The following is a 5,703-nucleotide window of genomic DNA, read 5'->3' as shown; positions in this document are numbered from 1 at the left end:
TGCAGGGGGCCAGGGCACAGTAAATGCTGTCACCCCACAGTGCACTGCAGGGGGCCAGGGCACAGTACAGGGAGGAAGCACATCACCTATAGTGTCTTTGGAGACCAGCTTCACTGCATTTCACCACAGCATTCTCAGTTACACTTTCTGATCCCAGAAAGTAGGCAACAGAAGAAGTCTGCTCTTCTCACGAGGAACTTTTGTGAGTATCTTTATATCCACCAGTCTCCCCAAGGCCCTTCCTCTGAAGCTGTCTCCTCTTTCAGGGAGAGAGCTAACACCCACCCAAGCACACACCCTGGAAAAGGGAAGAGGCTGTAGCTACTGGGAAGGGCAGAGCCAGAGGCCTCACCCTGTAGCAGTGGGTGTCCCTGCCACCTACTTCCTCCCACTGAGTCCTTGACTACCTGGAGTGCTCCCCCAAACTCATTTTTCTTCTGGGAACTCCATCCATCAGGACTCAGCTCCGGAAGCCCACTGGGCAGCAGAAGCCCATCCCAAATTCTGATCCCCTTGTTCTGGGTTTATCTCAGCATCCAGGCTCCAGAGAGGCCCAGGGGGGCTTTGCTATGCGGCTGTGGTGAGAACCGCTGGCTGAAGAGTCTTCCAGGTTGCCTTTCCTGACCTCAGGAGGTGGTTAACTCCCACCCCTGGTGACCCCACACAGGAGACCAACGGCAGATCAATTCTGTGTCCCGTGAAGCCCTCACCTGCTGGTTTTTTCCTCCTACTCTGCCGTAGGCATCAGTATCTGGGGGACTGTCCTTAGCATCACAGCCCCACACTCACCTCCGCAGAAAGACAGAGCTAGTGTCTCTGAGGTGTGTGGACCAGGAGCTGAACCGGGTCTCCCTCACGAAACGTGGAATTCCTCCTATAAACCACCACTGGCCACCTCCTGCCATAAGGTTAAGGGCTCGAAAAAATGTTCACTTTCGTAATACTAATTATCCATCAGCCTCAAATAATAGACTGCCTTCCTTGCCCAGCCTCATGCAGGTGAAGAGTGTGTGTTTCCATGGTGCATCATGCTCGCTCCACCCAGCTTGGGAAGAAGGAGGACTGGGCATGAAGGGGTAGCGGGTAGGGAGCCCCTGGTGTCTCCTGCAGAGTTCAAGATAAAGGCCTCTCTACACTCACAGCTAGGAGAAAACGCCAGCTCATGGGTTTTCTTTTCCGTGAACATGTTTAATATTTAACCAGATATTGCACAAGATTCCAAGATATCTGCTTTTCTGTGCCGAATATTCTGTTCAACAAACTCTTCCCATTTTCGCACCTTGAAAAGTGTCCCCATCTCTCGGGTCACAGCAGCTCAGCGCGGAGCAGACGACCTTCTCATTAATAGAACGCTTTTTCCGGTCCACCGTGGTCGGCACAATCAGGGCAGCTCCTACCGCTGTGTGGTGGAAAGAAATGTCTTTTTCATATCCTCCAACAAGCGTCTTTCCAGAGCATAATAAATGGGGGAATTATATTTCATCACAATGAGATTTAAAAATATACCAAACCAGTAGCTAAATACGATTTTTGTAATTACTGGGATGTCCTTATTTTATATTATTAAAGTTGGGTATTTTAAATGAGATTTCCCATTCCCTTAAGAAGTTGAAAATGTAGTTTTTTAAAAAAAAATAATTGAATTCCTCTGCATTTTGATTAAACCTTAACCAGTATTATTATGTATTAAATGGTGTGAAACACAATGGATATGAACTTTGTAAGCAAATCAATATAAAACAAAAATTTTTAAAAACCACCCTTGACTTCAGAGTTTCCACCAATGCCCTGACCTGAAGCGTGGTTTGTTGGTTTAAAATCGAGCTATTGCTACTAGATGCCCTCGAGTTAGTTTCAACTCTGAGCTGCTAAATGAAGGTGCTGCACCCCATTCCCCCACAATGTCTACTTGAGCCCACTGTTTCAGTAACTACGCCAATTCATCCCATTGAAGATACTCCTTACAGAGCTACTGTACATGGGTCGCTGTGGGTCGCAGGCAACTCGATGGCACATAACAACACTGACATTCAGCTTTACTAAGCATCATGCTCTTACAGATTGAATCGTATCCCCAAAGAATAGTCAGTATGGCTGGTTTATGAGTCTTAACAATTTTATATAAATTGTATTTATATAATGATCCACCACCATGGTTTCTATGCATCTGAAAGTCAAAGAATGAGTAAGAAAGATCAAAGAAAGACCGATGCCTTTGAATTGTGGTGTTAGCAGAGTGTTGACTATACCATGGACTGTCAAAAGCAAAACCAAACCTGTCATGAAGGAAAGGAGACCCATAGAGGGTGGGGATGGTGGGAGAGCCACAGTGGGCGGGGATGGTGAGGTCGTCTTACTGACTTTGGGTCTATTTATTATTAACCAGTCGTTACAGAAACACAGCATGCTGGGAAAGGTAGAGTCTTGGCAGAAGACAAGGAAGCTCTCGGGGAGAAGGGTTACCAGAGTGGTCACAGCAGTGGGCTTGAGCATGGCAGAGCTCGTGAGGACGGGCCAGGACAGGGCAGAGGTCATCTCCTTTGTTCAGTGTGGCCAGGAGTCATGGCCGACCTGACAGCAGCAAACAATAGCAACAGCTCTGATGTGATAAGCCAATCAATTGCCAAGTGATGACAACACACTTCAGGGGTGCTGGTGGCTTAGTGGTAAGGAATTGTGCTGCCAACCCAGAGGCATGCGGTTGGAGTCCGTCAGCTGCTTTGTGGGGACAGATGGACAGTCTCCTTTGGTGAGACTTACTGCCTCTGTAAATCCACTGGAGGCTCGGCTGTGGGTTGGTTCTGACTCAGTGGTACACAACACCACCACCTGCCTTGGTCCAAAATGAGGTTTCCCTGGAGTGCGGCCTGGGTGGGGACTCAATGCCACTAAGAAAGACAAGCCCAGAATAGAGTGTATCCTTTCCACTCAGAGTCCCTGTGTCAGAAGCTTCTTAGACCCTGGACTCTGATATCCAGTAATGGAGAGATTTCCAAGGAATGCTAGATCTGTAGGGGACAGGGGCCTCCTTTCAGATTCTGCAGAGAAGGGACACTCTCCCTCGGGATGGCTTCCTGGATTCCGACGTGTGACGTCCTGTGACAGAGAACTTTCTGTCAGTTAGTCACCCACTGACGGTATCTCTGACACCTGCAACAACCAACCAAGAGAGCGTCCTTCTCCAGACACGGCTCCTTCTGACAGCAAAGGAAAAGACACGAAGCAGAAGATCCTCGCCTCCAAGGAGTGCCGTGGCCGCACTTTCTCCAAGACAGGCTTTATCTGGTGTCACAGTGGGACAGACTTCTGCCCCCGCCCCATCATTCAAAGACGTTATTTTTGTCTTGGCTCTTCCTTGTCCATTGTCCAGCTTTCACATGCCTGGGAAGCGGTGGACAGTCCTAGGCTCACCTTGGTCCTCAGCGGTGTGTTTGCTTTTGATCCCTTAAAACAGTATGTTTGTCAATGCAATACGTCATTTGATTTAATAACTGCTGCTCCCAATGCTGTTGACTGTCACTGAAGTAAAAGAAATCCTTGGCAACATCAATCTTTTCTCCATTATTCATGATGTTGCCGACTGGTCCAGTTGTGACGATTTTTGTTGCCTGTGTGCTGCTTTGTAATCCATACTAAAGACTGTAATAGATGCTCTTCAACAGCAAGTTCTTCAAGTCCTTTTTACCTTTTGAAAGCAAAGTTGTGTCATGTGCACGACACAGGTTCTCAACGAGGCTTCCTCCCATGGTGTGCCATGTTCTCTTGCAAGCCATCCAGCTTCTTGGATTGTTTGCTTAGCAAACAGATTGACCAAGAACCATGAAAGAATACAATCTGGTGCACAGCTTGCCTAACGTTAAACCACGCAGTGGCCCCCTGTTCTGTCCTAACTTTAAACCATGCAGGGACTCCTTGTTCTGTCCTAACAACTACCCCTTTTTCCAGGTTCTGCAAGAGTATAACTAGGTGTTCTAGAACTCATGATCTTCAATATTTGCCATGATCCACACAAACGAATGCCTTAGCATAATTCACAAGTCATAGGCAATAACTACAATGCTCTCTGAGGGAGGTCTGTGTGGTGCTGCGTGTAGGTCTGGCCTGTCTCTTCCAGGCACAGACATTGTGCCCACAGCCTTCCATCACCCTTCTGTCCTCCAGCCTCAGGCTTTCTGCACTGGCTCTTCTGTCCACATCTCTGCTGGCTCCCAGGAACCTACATACCCCTCATCGGAATATCACCCCAGAGAGGAGGCATCCCAAACTTGAGCCCTTCCCCAGAGGGGAGACAGCTGTCCCTGACCCACATAAGTGAGTTTCCCTTCCTTAGCACTTGGGACCCTGGATGTGCAACTAGGTGTGTGGTTATTGATTATTAACTAGGCCCCAGTGGACTGGAACTCCTTGGGTCCGCTGCGCTGTGCCATTTTTCCGAGTATTCACCCCTGTGTGTTCACCTCAGTGTCTGACCCATAAGGGAATCCCCAAGGGGCCGATGCTGACTCCTAGGGCCATCACATGTGTCAGGGTTCACTGCGTTCCTAGGGGATAACTTTGTGGAAGTGGCCAGGCCTTTCTCTTGAAGCATCTTGGGTTGGATTTGAACTTCTAGCCTCTCGTCATTGTGCCCCTCAGGGGCTCTGCCCTGCACAGACAGTGTGCAGAGATGAAGAAGGTAGAAACTGCACATCGCTGGTGCGAGAACTGGTCTGGGAGTCCTGAGGTCTCCGTGCTGTTCCATCTATGTCCTATACCCATGGTGACAAGGTGTGTCTCGCTCAAGAAGGTGCCTAGAACTTTGTTTTCATGGAAACCATCTCTGGTTCATTAACTCTTCATGAAGACACTTTGTTTTATGCTATTCTCAGCGTTTCCCTTTGCTGACTGTACCCCTGTGTCCACATGCCCCCATTTCCTTGGTGACACTAAGAGCGTCACCCCCTTGTTGTAAATTGCCGCCACTCACTGCTTCATGTCTAGTCACTGAAAAAAATCAGTTAAATGAAGGCCTTATTTCAATGTTCCTTTCCACCCTTGAACCCTTAGGTGTTGTGCTTAGCCCTGACCTGCAGAAACCCACGCGCGCGCTTGTGTGTGTGTGTGTGCGCGCGCGCGCGCACACACTGCTTTATGGTCTGAAAATAGGTATGAGAGATTTTAATTTTTTTTTTTCTAAGTGACAGAATTCTTGGTGTTTTCAACCAATAGAGAATTTTCCTACAATTCAGAGAAGTTTTATCTAACAGCTTTAAAACAGAGCCCTCACTCTATGTGGGATGGCTTTCCACTCTCCCCACATGCCCAAATCCTCTAAGCTGCTTCCACACTGGCCTGTCAACTCCATCAGGCCCTCCTGTTCCCAGATCCACAGCCTCCTTCCTAAACCAGGTCACTAGGATCAGAGCTGCTGATAGCAATGGATGGACTTTGACACAAGCTCACTGTTAGCAGCTATCAGTGTGGCCAGCTAGGTTAGAAACTGGCCTTTTAACTCAGGACAGCCAGGGAGGCCTGATGGATCGGAGGGTGGCGGCGTGATGGATAAAGCACCTCTTGCTGTTTTGTGGTCCTCCTTGTCCCCCAGGGTGGCTGGTGGGAGCCTGGTGGTCAGGGAACACTTTCAATTGCTGTGCTCACTCACGTTCTGGTCTGCCAGTCATCCTGGTACTGCAGCCTTGGGTAAACTATGTTTAGCTAAAATAA

The sequence above is a fragment of the Elephantulus edwardii genome, unplaced genomic scaffold (assembly GCF_000299155.1).
Source record: "Elephantulus edwardii isolate Elephantulus edwardi_28Jun2011 unplaced genomic scaffold, EleEdw1.0 scaffold00006, whole genome shotgun sequence".
In the NCBI taxonomy this organism is placed as follows: Eukaryota; Metazoa; Chordata; class Mammalia; order Macroscelidea; family Macroscelididae; genus Elephantulus; species Elephantulus edwardii.
The sequence above is the reverse complement of the archived record's forward strand: the minus strand, read 5'-3'. Positions refer to the sequence as shown.